We start from the raw sequence: 17,397 nt of genomic DNA, 5'->3' as shown, positions 1-17,397 counted from the left end.
GCCAGATTGTTAATAGGGGCAGGTTACAGAGACCACACAATGCCCCTGTGGAAACAGTTCCACTGGCTGCCCGTTTGTTTCTGGGCCCAGTTCAAAATGCTGGTTGCGACTTATAAAGCCCTGTATGGCCTAGGTCCAAGCTATTTGGCAGATCATATCTCCCTGTATGAAACAGCCTGGGGTCTGAGATCCTCAGGAGATCCTCACAAGAGGAATGTTTTTAAAGGACTGGCTTGGAGTGTTGTATAATTTTAAGTGTTTTAAACAATTTTACCTATTTGACTGTATTTTTATTCTTTTAATAAGCAATCTATTTTAATATTATAACAATTTAATTCTGTTTTAATGTATCACTTTTCTATGTTTTTGTTCTTTTAATGTTGTGAGCTGCTCTGGGTAAAGAGTGAAATATAATAATAATAATAATAATAATAATAATAATAATAATAATAACTCACTGTTCCAAAATTGATTCAACAGATCGACTCTAGTTGGGATTAGCCAAAAGTTTTCAAGCCAGCTAGAATATGTATCTGAGTTAAGTCTCAGCAAAAGACTGGAAAAAATGTATAAGAAGATTCCACACTGTTAGAATTTTCTGCATTTCCTAGCTCATGCTTTTAGTGTTCAGTTTATTGTTTCCAGGGGAGCACAGGTTTTTTTATGTCACCAAGCTACAGTGACAGAAGCTGACATGAAGCATGCATCCCAGTGATACTCTGCTCTTCCTAGCAGGGTTTTCTGTATTATCCTACCTACCCCCAGACCTAGATAGTTATTAGGAGTGACTGGGGAATGAAATTTAAAGAAAGATCAGCACAGTGTCTTCTTTTTGCTGGAGGCACACTGTGTGACTGGTTGACCCAGTCACAACAGAAAGAACCAATTTGATATCATGCATTTCATATATGGAATGGCTGCATTTGCAAAAGCATTCAGCTTTCTAATAGGAATAATTTAATCAAGCTATTCTGGAGATGTCCGGGGGGGGGGGGCGGGGTCCTAGCAATAAAAGTTTTACCAGCAGTAGGATGCACATGTACTTAGATGTACTTAGGCAGTATAAAGTCATGAGGAGTGGATTCCAATCCTTATGCCACCAACTGTGAGGTTTTCCACCCAAGCAGTCCTACCAGTGTCACCAGCTGTGAATGTTCTTCCCAGAGAATTCCTCCACTGTAGCCAAACGTCAGCCCTTTATGCCACCAATTCAACTCTTTATGTCACCAATTGTGAAGACTTCCATGGCACTCACTGCCATTCCACAAGTGGGGGCTTTCCCTGATCCCCATCTCTGTCTTAATCTAAGGACTGCCTACTGTTCCATCGGTGTGACACCATCTATGGGAATTGTCTAAATGCCTTTAAGGTACATATGAGGTGTCCTCAAATGACACTATCCTTCTATAGTCAATGCTGCCACCACAGCTAAGTTGTTGGAATCCAAACTCTCAGATAGATAGCATTTCCAGTTAGAGTAGTCAGCTTTGGTTGGTATACCTAGTGAGAAGGAGAGAATAGGGTACTGAGTATTTAAAAGCAATTGTTTGATGTTAACGTAACCACACTAAACTTGAAGTAACGCACACAGGATACTTTATTTCTTAATGCTGTTCAATAAAAGTTACTGTTTATTTTAAAGTGGATCCCTCTGGTAGGATCAAGTGATCCAGTGGTGCAATCTCAAATTTGTGCAGGTTTGGTGGAGATATATGGGGAGATGAGGATGGAGGAAGCTAAAGATTATGATTTATATAAAGAGAGAGTCAAGCAGAGGTTTGGTTTCACTGCTGAGCACCATAGAAGAGAATTTTGTAATTTATAAGGGGAGAAAGTGGAAGGAAAACTATGATCCCAGATTCAAAACCTCATTTTAATGAAAGGAAAAGTTATAAAAGTTGGTAGCTTTCAAATGACAAGGTAGTTGATGGAGCAAATGAAAAGCCCTGGCAATCTGAGATAGTAGGGGCTCCTGAAAGAAATGAAGGATTTGCCAGAGGTAGTCAGCAACCTAGGATGAGCCTGGAAAGAAGATTTGTCATAAATATGGACACTTGGAGCATATTGGGTTTAACAGTTCTGGTCAAGTTGCCAACGATAAAACTGAAATCGCTAAACAGGCTTTTGTATGAAGGAATTAAAAGAAGTCCTCTGGTGAGACAGGTGAAACACTGAAAATGTAAATTAAAAAACATACTACCACTGTTACCCTTACACAGTATGGGTATGTCTGGGATGCATAGTAAAGAAAGGCTTATAAAGCCAACTGAAGAATAGGTTTCAATGCAGCTTGTACTTCATGGACAAGTAGGAGCAAGACAGCACAAGACCCGCAGCAAACTGTTAAACAAGACACTGACTCATGAGTGCAGAGAAAACACAATCTCACAGATCACTTGTCCTACCTTCATTTTGTCAGACTCCATTAAAAGAAAGGAGAGATGTCACTTACTAGTTGCCAAGTGGTTGTCTTCTGTGGGTTTATCTCTCTCTGGGTGTGCTTCCCTATCTCTGTTTACTTCACGTGAAGAAGTGGGTTATATAGTCCTCGAAAGCTCATGATACAATAAAATTGTTAGGCTTAAACATGCCACCGGACTCAAACATGCTTATTTTATTCTCACTTTTACATTCCACCATTTCCAAATCTTTGGATGGGTGACCCTATTTTAAAACCACTAAATCACAACAAGGATCACAGCTACTGTTGGTTGAGTTGCATATGTTTCATCCCTTGGGTACTCCAACATCTATCTAGTGGTGACTTCTCTGACTTTTACATAGGAAAGAGCTGCCACAGGTAGAGCTTTTGCTTTTCATCAGACACTGTACAGTCATCCCTCCATATTTGCGGATTTGATTATTCACGGATTTCATTAATATGTTCTCTCTAGGACTGTCTGGGTCGTCCAGTGCAACTCTGTGGTCAACTTTAACAAAAAGTTGCACTGAAAGACCATTTGTAGCTACTCCAGTGCCATTATATGGTCAGTGTATGTTGGACATTGACTACAGAGTTGCACTGGAGGACCTAGAGATTCCTAGAGAGGTGTCCTCTCAGGTAAAAACAGTGTTTTTGTTATTTGTGGTTTTCCCATATTCAAGGGTGTCTTGTTCCCCTAACCCTAGTGAATATGGAGGGACAACTGTATTTTAAGTGGAGAGAGCCCAAACGCTATGTAGAGCTTAGAGCCCCAAGCTTCATCCACACTGCAGAAATAATCCAAGTTCTGGAAATGTAGTTTTGTGAGACACTTAACCTTCTCTGACAGAGCACCTTGGTGCCACAACAAACTACAGTTCCCATAATCCCATAGCATTGAACCATGGTAGTTAAAGTGATGTCAACATGGATTATTTCTACACTCTCAGCCTCTACTGCAAAGCCACTACTTTAAGACACTGGTTGGAGTGTCATATGCAAAGGATTATAATCAAATGTAAGAGAGCACCGTTAGGAGCGCTTAACGGTCAGCAAATCTGTCTGCCATGCAAATGTCCTTTATTAATAAGCAGCGAGAATAGAAAGATTCAAATTATCCTGGCTAGTGTCAGCAAATCTATTTCTAAATAGATTTTTTTCCAGGGGGTGGGGATGAGCTGGTGCTGCTTTAATGGCTATGTCTTGCTGACAGGAATATTAGTCAGATTATTAAGGTATGGAAATAGATTATGTCCAGTTCATCAGAAGTTATTCTCAAGGTCAGTTTAGAAGGAGACACTGGCACAGTTTTATGAAGATGCTTTTCCAGTACAGTGCCTCGGAGACTTCAGCATTGTCATTCTGATCTCTCATTTTGCTAGTGATTTTGATACTGGCCAGAGCTATATTTGATATAATCACCCTTAAAAGCGAGCAGGGAAAACATTTTCTGAACAAACTAATGTGTTCAGGTTTGGGGGTTTGGGGTTGTTTTTTTAGTTGCATTGCTGGAGGCTAGACGGCAACATAACAAGGCCTTCTTGTTTATTCCACCTAATGAGAACCGTTGAGTGAAGGCCCCTGAAGGAAGGGCCACTACATCCCATTATGTCAAAAAAGCTGGTTTTCTGACCTCATCATTATTGTTGTTGTTGTTTAGGGGGGATGTGAATGGCATGAGAAATGTACAGACTATATATGCCTGAGGCTGGGAAATCCAAATTCAGTATGTCTGGAAGTCACATCTGTCATAAAGTAAGCTTACTCCATAAAAACACAGAACTTGTGAAAGTTGCCTTCTTGGACTATAGCTCCCAGAAATCCCAGCCAGCATGGTCACTGGGAGGTATAGTTCATAAACTTTTCCAGGCTCTGTGTTTAGAATCATATAGTCTAACATGCTGCATTTACAACTGAGCAACCAAGAAAAACCAAAAATAAACCAGCTATTTTTATATATCATTCCAGAAAGCACTTCTTATTCCCTGTTTCATAGAAGTAGAACCAGCAGATCATATTGTACAAAAGTCTTTGGCAAAGTCAGAAACCGAGAACCCATCTATCCTCTAAGCCGCTTAACCACAAACCTTTTATCTATGCTAGTGAAAACAAACACTGCTCCTTGTCTCATTAAACCCACTGAACTTTTGCAAACCTAGTTAAACAATAACATTTCACGGCATCAGCGTGGATTATATGGCAGGTTTATTGTGCACAGCTTTACTGTTCAAGCCCAAGGATAAGAAGGGTCTTTGCACTTTCTTGCATATAACATTTAACTGAGAAAGGTAACAGGTTATATAAAGAATGCCTGGGATGACTAAAAGGATGGTGTGATGAAATGATGCAGACTGAGAGAGAAAAAATTGTACATAGCTTGTGTGTGCTTTTCCCTACCAGACACAAAAAGCTCTCCTTGCATATATATTTGGTAATGGTATGTTCACTCATAGGAATGAGGGAAATTTTGTCTCCTCTTTTCTTTTTTACAAATTGTTCCTCAAATATGAAATATTTTCATATTTAGAATGGAGAGAATATGAGATTTCTTTAAAAATGAGATAAACTGAAACTTCCAGATTTATCCATCCAGGTTAAGGGCTTTGAATGCTTAACTTTTAAAAGTCTGGGATTAACTATTGAGATTATCGCATTCTAAATAAAGCGATTTAAACCTGCCAGGATGCAATCATGTTACGGGTTGCAGTCGGGAATTATGATATATAAAATATTGCCACTGTCACGAGGCGACTGTATATAATAAGACTTGAGCATCCATGGTCTCAGTATCAACAGACAGTCCTGGAACCAAACCCCAGTAGATATGAAGGGTCCACTGTAGATGCAAATTGTACTTTATATCTTTATTTATTTAAAGCTGTCTTTCCAAAGCTCTATGCCATCTCCAACCAAATATTATCAACCAATTCTTTATTGTAGTCCAGAGACCCAGCAAAATAAAATTCACAACATATAAAATAAATTAAAAGCACGAGGAACAATTAATCAGCTCATAAAGACATTGCTTATTTCAGACATTTCCTCCTAATATAGAAGTTAGCTGTTCTCTGATCCTGATCGCCTCAGACAAAAACTTGGCAACCACCAAGATCACACTGGGAATCTTATCGTCTAATAAGAATTTGACATAAAATTGGGCTGACTTTTCTCATAGGTTTGCCATCAATAGATTAACCATGTGTAGTCGAGCCTCCTTGTAGAAACCACAAGAGAAAAGAATGTGCTTCATGGATTCTACTTCCCAATTACTGCAGGGACATTATCTTGCAGCATAAGGGACACTAGTAAGTAAATATTTTATTGCCATCATAGACCAGTATATAAAAACCGATTGCAAATACAATTACAAAGGTTTAAAAAAGAGGAATTATCCAAACGTTGGCCTCTGTGCTGAGAAATTCTGCACCCAACCAGATTGCATTGCAGACATATTTGGGGAGCTGAGGACACCAGAAAATCTACTTTGGAGCATTTCAGAGGGAAAACCATTAAGTCTGGTCCTGGGGAAAAAAACATAATAATTGAAAACCATCAAATTCTGGCTGAAAAGGTCTGATATCATGCATACTCAATGCGCCCAGTGAGGAGGATGAGTATGAATGAGCCCAAAGGTCACAAAAAGCAGTATCTCACAGTCTTTGTTTCACTGATTCAAAACCCAAATGTAAAAGGTGGGATCATGGCAGACCAGTTGAAGCAGCTTTTTGAGCAACAAGCTTGGACCAGCAGCTTATGTATTGTGAAGCTGAAGGCTTTCACAGCCAGCGTCCACAGTTTTCTGTGGATTTTCCAGGCTATGTGGCTGCATTCTGGAAGAATACCACACTTTTGTAATCAGATGCATATTGTGTGTCAGAATATATCAGAGGCAGCTACTTATCAATAAGTATTTTAGAAGAGGTTTACAAAAACTAGATGACTGCTGATTTTTTTTCCCAAAAAACCTGCAATTCTACTTAATACAAAATATTCCTGACTCCATTCATCAGCCAAATTCACTGCTTTCAGGCTCATGCAATCATTGCCAATGAATCTGCAATTCCATGAGAATAATTTTAGTGAATCACTATGGGTTATATTCATTGGCTTTATAGAAACCATCTTTATCCTAGTTTGTTATACCAAAAAAAATTAAACTAACTTAATGGTATTATAGCACATGCCCAGCACATTCTACAACCTCTAAGAAAAACAAAACAAAATGAACTACATTGGACATGAAACGCAATGAACAATCAACAAACATAAAATAGGACTACAAATGACAGTTGAAAAATTGTGTTTTAAGTTGTAAAGGATGCAAAAGTGCATGACTCGGGTCAATGTATGTGCTGTACTTTAACTCTTATGCAAAAAGGAACCATTCCCTGGTGAAAGGTAAGAGCTTAATCCCTCCTCGGAGTGCCTAAAAGAAGCATGGGCCCCTTCTATTTTCTCATCCATCCAGCCTTTAGGGCGGGCACAGCAGTTATGTCTGCCAGACTTTTGTATGTTGTTTTTCATTGTTTTCCTTTGCTCCATCCTTTACAGCCTTTGTTAAGTTTTACCTTTGACTTATGCATGGTTCATATCAAAATCCATAATTTTGACCCCAAAACCTGCCCTCGACTTATACATGAGGTTGACTTATATACAGTATTATATTATATTTACGTATATAAGGTACTTAAAAGAACCAATGAAAAAGGAAAAATCTAAGACAGAGTTGTAGGCATCACTAATGGCCAGAAAGAACTGTATGGCTGGTTGGATCTTAAATTTCTGTATTGTTTTGGTATTTTCAATTATATGCTGACTATTTTGGCAGAAGGGGATGCGGTGGCTCAAGTGGTTAAGACGCTGACTCTGATGATTGCAAGAACGGCAGGTTGGCAGTTTGAGGTTTGGGTGCTGCATGATGGGGTGAGCTCCATCACTAGTCCCAGCTTCTGCCAACCTAGTAGTTCGAAAGCATGTAAATGCAAGTAGATAAATAGGTACCACTCCGGTGGGAAGGTAAACAGCATTCTGGCCACATAATCGCAGAGTAGTCTCTGACAATGCTGGCTCTTCGGCTTAGTAATGGAGATGAGCACCACCTTCTACAGTCAGCTACGACTTATCAACCTTACCAATGGGGAATACCTTTACCTTTGTCTAGGCAGAAAGGTGGTTCAGAAATGCAATAAAGCATCACATTAAATAAATCAATGTTATGAATAAATCAACATGTATTTTTGTAATTCAGTGGTTCTCACTTATTGATTTTTTTTTTAACCACAAAATAAACATGATGGAACATGGAAGAGAGAAGAAAAACTGGCTCTCAGATTAAGCTGTGGCATGAGGCAGGTTTACACATATATATACAGAGCATCTCCGGGTATGCTCCTCTTCCTTATGCCCAATTACTAAGCACTCCACCAAAGGGCAATGCTGTTAGCTATGCTTGACTTCCTCTACCTTCTGCCCCTTCAGCAGCATGTCAGATAAAGGGGGGGGGACAAGGTAGTGTGGGTGGCAGTGCCTTGGCTGACATGAGCAGGCAGCCGCCCGGTGCCCAATGTAGTAGGACAAGGCATGCTGCCACTGCTGGCACCCATCCTTCTGCATCATGTACTTGCCCCCTTGGTGAGGAGTGGTGGCCTGGCTATGTCTGCCCCCATCATGCCTGTGCCCCACTGTTGATGTCACTGCTGCCTCCTCCTCCTCACATCATGGCCTAGCCTTGTACATTTGGAATGTTATAAATGGTGATAATGTAAATTGAAGCACATCTGTTCAGCTAAAATCTTATTAGTACAAAAGTTAAAAAAATAAACAAACAATTCTATTAAAAACACAAAGTTAAACACATGTAAAGCAAAATAAAAAGATAAACTCAGAGCACACACCATTAAAAACCCCTTCTGTCATAGGAATTTAGAGCCTACAGGAGTAAAAAGAAAGTAGAAAGCATGCTCTTGACAGCATCTGGGAAACTGGGTTGGTGAGGTTATGTGGAAAAAGAGAAGGACTTTCATGATGTGTCTCATCCACAGAAACAATAGAAATGCATCTCTTTTTGCCTGTGAGACTGTCAGAAGGAACTGTTATGGAGTGACCACATGAGTAGCAAAGTGTCACAAGGGATTCTGCATGTTTAGCAGAGCTACTCTTGAGGTCAATGAAATCTGTTCTCCATTCTCCCACATGGAAAAGCTGTAATTGACAGTTTGCTAGGTAGAGATATCAACTTCACCCTAGCAAATCTATTTCAACATTTGGCCATGGGCCTTGCTGATATACCCCAGTGTTGTAAATATCCAGAGGAAAACAAAAGGAGGAATGAATGACAGGCGAGGCTTCTAAAGGCATTGTGTGAAAAACACTACCTTTGATTTCATGGTTAGGCTGTGAGGCTGTTGGGATTTTAAGTTTGGATTTTGGTTTTCTGCCCTAAAGGTATCCCCTACAAAATGTTTTCAAAAAAGCTGTAAGGGGGAAGAATAAATGTGGCTATTATAAACAAGTAAGCTAAATATTTGTCACGGTCTTGTTGGTTTTGTTGGTTTATTTGAAGTATTTTTTTATACTGCCCTTCAATCATTTGCTCAGGATGATTTACAAAAAAGGATAGAACAAATGAAATGTAAATATCTACCCCAACCTAATTCCTACTTAATGATATTAAAAAGTCAGCAGGGTTAAAATTGTATCTTGATAGTTTTCTCTGGGTTTCCTGGGCTATGTGGCCCCGTACAGGGATAAATTCTTTGAGAACGTGGGCACAAAGCTCAAAAACCCACAGAGAACCATGGATGCTGGTTGTGAAAGCCTTCAACCTGTGCATTGGTTAAATGCCTGTATTGCAGTCACTCACTCACAAAACATAAAGTTGCAAGTTCAAGACCAGCCAGGAGTTCAGGTTCGACTCAGGCTTGCATCCTTCCAAGGTTGCAAAAATGAGTACCCAGCTTGTTGGGGGAAATTAGCTTACACTTCATAAATCGCTTAGAGCAGTGGTTCTCAACCTTTGGGCCTCCAGATGTTTTGGACTTCAATTCCCAGAAGTCCCAGTCAGTATGCTCATTGCTCAGGAATTATGGGAGTTGAAGTCCCAAAAATCTAGAGGACCAAAGGTTGAGAACCACTGGCTTAGAGAGTGCTTAAGATAAGTGGTATAGAAATGTACTTGCTATTGCTATTGTATCTTAAATAATTGGGATGTATCTTTAAAAAGTGGACAGAGGAAAAATCTTCAATAAGTTCTTGTGCAATACTTTAATGTTAATTAAATGGTGATGAAGCTACTTTTCTATACCTTACAAAGATACAGGTATAATTTTTTGTCTACAAAGAAGGCAAAGCTCATGTTCTTTTTCTTCCAGGCCCTCTGTATGTGTTTGCATGGGGCTGGTTGTTGTTCATCTTCTGCCTTCCCAGTTTGAATACAGTCAGCCCTCCGTACCTCCAATTTTTTTAGCCACAAATTCAAGCATCTACGGTTTGAAAATATTTTTAAAATATAGAAATTCCAAAAAGCAAACCTCCATTTTTCCATGTTATATAAGGGAAACCATTTTACTATGCCGTCGTATTTAATGAGATTTGAGCATCCATGGATTTTGTTATTCGTGGTCCTGGAACCAAGGGCCCACTGTACTCTGCTGGAGAGACCTGCTACTATTTCTCCCATTTCTCAACCAAAGCTAAGAAGTTGTTGTCAGGATGGGAAATTTGTGCCCTTCCAGATACTTTGGACTGCCAGCTTAGCCAATATTTATTTGTTGGTTTAGAAAATATTTACATCCCATCTTATGTCGAATCACTTCAGGCTAAAAGGCAAACAACAGGAAAAAATGTAAACATGATAAAACCAAACAACACTTTTAAAAGATTAAAAATGATTTAAGCAGTTTAAAGTCATGTGCATTTGGACAGAAGTTTATGAGTGAACTGGGACATGTCAACTATGCTCTGAAAGTTTTAATAAAGAGCCAGGTTTCACACTGGAAATGAACTTAAGAAAAAGTCAGCACCAGTCAGGCTTCCAAGGATAGGGCATTCCACATCTAGGCATCACAGCAGTTGTGACCCTCTCACGTGTCTCCATGTGTTGTTCCCACTAGTACGTTCAGGCAAAAGCAAACTGCTGCAACCTAGGCTAGCTTATCTGTTCCCCTCATTAATAACTTTTGCCATCTTGACCACACTCTGATGTTGCTTTGCCACACTTGTCCCAGTTTGCAGCTATCAAAAGCTGAAGGATATGGTTAGTCAAATCCTAATTACTTGTAAAAAGTAATTTTCAATGTTTGCGATATCCCAAAAGAAGCAGTAACGAATAAAATAGAGCATTAAATGCAATGGATCTCTGATGAGATTCTACCACATCAGATCAAATATTCACACTGAACCGAGGAACATGATGTGATGTCTGACGACATAAGACAATGCCACACTATCCAACATTTGATAGTAATATGAGGAATAATTAGCTCTTTGTTATGACCTTTAGCCCAGACATGCCTGTCTTTTTTAAAAGTATAATCTGTCATTTTTAAAAAAATAAATCACCAGGGCTTTTCAGTATGTTTAGCATAGTGCTTTCTCAATTGGTCATGTTGTATAAGCATTTATTAAATGCAATTACCCTCTGCTCATAAAACTCAATCAAAATTTTCGAAACTGATTTGAGAGGTTGAATACTAGAAAGCAGTATAAAATGCTTAAAGTGGAATGAAATTGTCCATCATGCTAAGGGGGAATCTATGCATTGCTCTGTGGATGTGTATGCCCATCTCACAGTCCCCTTTGTCCCTTACAAAGCACTGTTGAGAGGACACACAGAGGGCACTGGGGAGAAGCAGCACTTGGGTTTTTTTCTCTCTGCCTGGATTTTTTTGGTACAGAAATTGTTCTCATCACATCACATGTACCATCATCACTGTGTACCTTGCAAATACCCCACAAGCTGTGAGGAGATAGCTTCAGAGGAGAATGGACCAGGAAGGGAAGGCTTAGGTGTTTACATCTTATATTATGTCAAGCTATTTCCCCATGTAGTCCATTAGTGTTTAGTTGGATGGGCAGCAACTCTTCAGGTTTAGATGTATTTTCCTACACCTGCTACCTAGCCTTTAAAAGGGGCAGTTGATGGGTGATCTAAACAATGCCTTCTGTCATAGTGGTTCTCCTACATCTCAGGAAGAAGGTCAAGCTAGATATTAAGGTGAATGTGCATTCTCTAGGGTTACTCTGTTTTTTCCAGGAACAACAGGATTTCCTCAGAGACATAGGCTTCAGCAATCTGACCTGCCAAGTAAGCCCACATTTACCTTCCGGTGACTGATCAAACAAAGCATGCTAGACGTAAGATACATAAGTGAGGAGATTAAATGCTATGAAAAACAGGTGCCTTCTACTAGTTCTTGGAACACTTCTTCATAAACCATGCTATAATTGTATCTTCTAGTTTATTTCAGAGACAGAAGTCATTCCCATATTGACAGGTACAAGGTACAAGGGGGACTTTCTGCATACAAAGCTTGTGTGGGAGATACAGCTGTTTCTCTCTTGTATAGTCAAATGGGGTAATGCCAATAAAAGCAGGAAAGCAAAGGATGGCCAGATAGCTACTCTCTGTATGGTAATCTCTTAATAGACAGAGTGAGAATGAACTCAATCCGTTATATGGCTCCTGACAATTTTGTTGCCTGAGTTGTCCACAGCTGTGTTCCAAGCCTCCCTCTCCAAGCTGGTTTTAACTCCATCAGACAGCTGGAGTGGAAAATGGATTTTATGATTTGAGATTTGCTGCCGGTTATCCTGGGCAGAAAAACCAGAGGAGAAGCGAGTGAATGCTTGTATACCCATGTGCTCTGGAGAGAGGACTGTAGACATGTCCTGCTCATTACTTCTGACAGGAGATTGGCTAAAGCTGGGCAACTAGGAAACTGTTGAAAATTGAAGCTTATCCCATCCTGCAATTTCAGTAAATACTGACTCTCCACTTTCTTCCCTTCCCTTCCCTTCATTTCTTTTCTTTCTTTATTTAAAAAAATAATAATCAGAGGTGCCAGCAAATCTGTGTGCTCTCCCAGAATCCCATGACTTTGAAATGAGCACTGACAGAATTACACTTAACAACAGCACTACAATGGGGAGCCAGTCTGAAATACACATACAACAAATGTCAAGGATCTCACAACAGATCATGAAACACCTAGGCCGTAAGCACTTAGAAAGGAGTATCATGATCATTAAAAGTCAGCATGTGTTTCTAATAAACAAGTCATATCAGACTAATCTTATCCCCCCCTCTTTTTTTTTTTAATAGAGATACGAGTTTTGTAGAAGAAGGGAATGTAGTGGATGTAGTGGATCTTGATTTCAAGCAAGCCTTTCACAAGGTCCCCCCCCAAATATTATTGCAAAAAACTAGTAAAATGAAGTCTAGACAATGCTACTGTTAGGTGGATCTGTAGTTGGTTGACTGACTGAACCCAAAACGTGCTCATCAATGGCTCCTCTTCATCCTGGAGAGAAGTGACCAGTGGTGTGTCACGGGGTTCTGTCTGGGCCAATACCCATTTTCATCAGTTTATTTGGAAGATGGAATAGATAGCATGCTTATGAAATTTGCAGATTACACCAGATTAAATGGGGTAGCCAATACCCCAGAGGACAAGGTAAGGATTCAAAATGATCTTACAAGATTAGAAAGCTAGGCAAGACTAATAATATGAATTTTAGCAGGGGGAAATGTAGAGTAGTACACTTAGGCTGTACAAATGAAATGCACAGACATAGGTTGGGAGACAGTCTAAAAGGATGTGGAGAAACTGGAGCGTGTCCAAAGGAGGGCGACTAAAATGGTGAAGGGTCTGGAAACCATGCCCAATGACGAATGACAGCAGTGGATACAAGAGGGATGTTTAGCCTGGATAAGACAAGGTTAAAAGGTGATGTGGTAGTCCTGTTTAAATATTTGAAGGGATGTCATATTGAGGAGGGAGCAAGCTTGTTTTCTGCTGATTCAGAGAACAGGACCCAGAACAATGGAAGCAAGCTCCAGGAAAAGAGATTCCACCTCAACATGAGGTCTGCTGTGAGAGAAGGTTAAGAGGTGATATGATAGCCATGTTTTAATATTTGAAAGGATGTCATATGGAAGATTGAGCAAGCTTGTTTTCTGCAGATCCAGAGAACAGGATATGGAGCAATGGATGCAAACTACAGGAAAAGAGATTCCACCTAAACATTAGGAAGAACTCCCTGAGGGTGGGAGCTGTTTGACTGTGGAACACACTCCCTCAGAGAATGGTGGAGTCTCCTTCTTTGGAGGTTTTTAAGCAGAGGCTGGGTGACCATCAGTTGGGAGTGCTTTGATTGGATGGCCCTTGTGGCCTTTTCCAACTCTATGATTCTATGATTTGGTATTCCTGCATGGCAATGGACTGGACTGGATAGCCCTTGTGCTTTCTTCCAACTCTGTGATTCTATGCTACAAAAATATAAATGTCAGTGCTATAGAGATATAAACTTTTATAATTGGGGTGGGTGGATAGTTATGCAGTAACAATCCCCTCTATTTAACGTTTCCAAAAACTCCCAATTTATCACAGTGCAGAGTTGTAACTGAACAGTTTCCCACACACATATGTAACTGTTGTGATTATAATTAGATACAACGCAGTTTGTGGAATGAATATTGGAATTTTAATACTGAATATATATTTAGCTCAGTCTAAAAAAATACAAAGGGAGTGGGGAGGAAGAAATGGGGGAAAGGAGGGGAATGAGTGTATAAGGGGGAGAGTGGGATGTCACCTGTAGTTTAGGTAATCTGATGAATCAACAGCCGCTCCTTTGTCCTTTGCCATGTCTAGGTGCTGAATTTGTTTAATGGACCAGGTTCAGCACCTTGGCTAGCTCCTATAAAGACCAAACGACAGTGCAGTGTAGATTCACTGTTCCAGTGGGATGGATTCTGAAAGCCATTACTGTATGTACATATTAAATAATGAAACAGCTATTCCCTGGTGATAATTCTCCAAGGTTTCTAACCGATTTCTTTTGTTTTATCCCTAGTTCCTCCTGAGGGTCTCAAGGATTAAAGCTGTGTTTGTCTGCATTCAAAATGCATGCTGTATTACCAGGCTACAGTTGGGTACAATACCAATACTGAACTCACAGCCTTGAAAAGTTACCTTTTTGGACTACAACTCTCAGACACCCCACCAGACACCAGCAATGCCAGTGGCCAAAAGTAACTCACCAAATATGAGTTTCAATAAGTTCTCTCACTGAAATTAAGAGAAGATGAACATATTGCAGCATCTGGGAGATAAATATGCCTTGCAGAACTGGGACTCAAATCTGCCTGGTTTGCCTGGATTCCCTAGGAACTATGGGAATTGCTGAAGCAGGGATACAGTGACTTTTTCCTCCTAAGCACCGTTACACTTTGGCCCTCATCATACCCTTTCTGTTTGAGGACTTGTTTGTTTTTCTTGATTCTGTAATGTGTTAAGAAGCCAGTTTCTGTCTTGAACTGAAATGAAGGCATATCAATTTTCAAAGAAGTAGCTATATTAGTATGTTGGCGTATAAAAGAGAGAAAAGGGAGGGAGGAACAAAAGAGAAATCTAGCATTGCCATTAAGACTTAACTGACTGTTATTTTAGAGTTCATTTTAGCATTAGTGTTCATATTGATCTACTTCATCAAATGCAATATAAAGTGATATCAAAGCCTCAGGTTATTAAGCATATTTTTACAATTTTGGCAGTGGGACAGAATGTAATAGGACACAAAAAGAAGAAAATTATGACCCTTACCCAAAATCTTCAAAGGGCTGTGTGAGGTGACACAGGTGTTTCAGATTTTTTTCAGCAGTCAGTCAGTATTGACGTGTAAAAGCAAGAGCCATATTAAAAGTTCCAGGTAAAGGTATGTTAAAAGTTACAGATGTTCAAGGAAGCATCTGTGGAAAATGACCATACATGCTTCCCTGGTAGCAACACTCAACAAAGCATACAGTGTGTGAAGTCAGACAGATGAATTAAGCAAGTGTTTGCACAGACATGCTGTGGGTTGTTAATGGCAGCTGGGGTTGGCCAAGGAGAACAGATCAAGCACATGGAAGAAATTACATTTCTGTGTACAGTAACCTCTGATCAGCAAGATAAATCACTGCCAGTCAGCCTGAAGCCTGGTAAGCCAAGGTTAAGTCCCAGGTAGGAAAAAAAATACAGCTTATGGGATTGTGGGTAGGAGGTGATTCTTTCAGGACAGGGCAAGAAACCCTGAAAGAGGCTTCTACTGGCATTATGCTATCATGGCATTTACTCTGGGATAGATCTGGATATTTGCTCGTTCCGCACAGGCACCCTAGTATGTGCTCGGCATGTACTAGGGTTAGGAAGGGTCGTCCTTTCTGAATGTCCCTAACCCTAGAACATGCTGAGCATGTACAAAATGGCAGTGCTCATTCTACATGGATGCTGCCATCTTGACGTAGCAGGCGCTTAGCGTCTGCACATCTCGGTGCAGTAATGATGCTGCAAGTGTGCCATTGGCACCTTGTGGTGTCATTAGCACACCGCAAAAAGAAGCTGCTTTTTGCAGCTTCTTTTTGCTGCTCAGAGGAGTTGCGTGGTTTGGCCACTGAGGCTCCTCCACGCAGCAAATGAGGGCACTCTGCAGTAGAGAGTGAACAAAACCACACCTATGAAACACTTTCAAATGGTACATGACCTATTTAAGGTTATTGATTTCAGTAAATCCATTTTAAAACTATATGGTTTTATAGTGTTTTAATTTCCATTTTAAAATTATGGTATATCTTTTTAGACTGTTTTATTCTTTTGTTAAAAAAAATCAAATGTTATTTCTTAGGTTTCTACATTTTAAATGGTTCAGCTGATTTTCTCGTAAGACATCCAGAGATCTTATGAAATGTGACAGGCCAGAAATCTTGTAAATAAATATATAAATAAATAAATGGAATATCTTTACAGACCATTGCTATTCAGAAAAAAATATTCAGAATTCTTTCTTATCCACTTGTTGTAGTGGTTTGAGTATTGGACTAAGACACTAGGAGACCAGGGTTCAAATCCCCCTTGGCCATGGAAACCCACTGGGTTACCTTGGACAAGTCATCCCAACTGCTACTGCTCTGGGCTTGGAGGAAGAGAAGAAGCAGTTCACAGACTCTCTGTTTAATGATTTGCTCTAGAATCTTTCCTGGTACTGATGTCAGACTAACTGAATGATACTTGTTGGCATCCTATTTTTTCCCTTTTTGAAAGTGGGCACAACTTTTGCCTTTCTCCAATCTGTTGGGACTCCTTTGGTTCTCCAGAAGTTCTCAAATATTATTGCCAATGGCTCTGAGATTACTTTTCCCAGTTCTTTTACTACCCTTGGATGTAGGTGATCTGGTCCTGGAGACTTAAATTCATGTAGATTAACCAGGTATTCCTGTACTACCTCTTTACTTGAGCTGTGCTTCCCCTATTGTGTCCTCTGCTCCATTATCCTCAAGTTGAGCACCCTTTTCCTTTTGTGAGAAGATTGAGGCAAAGAAGGTGTTGAATAGTTCTGCCTTTTCTATGTCCCCTGTTAGCATTTTGCCATCTTCTCCACACAGTGGCTCTACCATTCCCCTCTTTTCCCTTTTTCTATGGACATATCCCCCCCCCCCCAGCCTTTTTTCTTGTTTTTAACCTCTCTACCAAGTCTGAGATCATTCTGTGCTTTTGCTTTTATGATTTACTCCTACATGTGCTAGTTATTTTTTTGAATTCCCCCATTTTCCATTTCTTATACATGTTGCATTTAAAACTTACCTCAGTTGAAAGTTCTTTAGTCATCCATCCTGGTTTCTTGAGACAGCTCCCATTTTTCTTCCTCGGAACAGTTTGAAATTGTCCTTTCAGTATCTCCCTTTTGAGAAACTACCATCCATCCTGAGCTCCCTTCTA

The sequence above is a fragment of the Sceloporus undulatus genome, chromosome 6, assembly GCF_019175285.1.
Source record: "Sceloporus undulatus isolate JIND9_A2432 ecotype Alabama chromosome 6, SceUnd_v1.1, whole genome shotgun sequence".
Classification (NCBI taxonomy): Eukaryota; Metazoa; Chordata; class Lepidosauria; order Squamata; family Phrynosomatidae; genus Sceloporus; species Sceloporus undulatus.
This window is presented reverse-complemented; position numbering follows the sequence as displayed.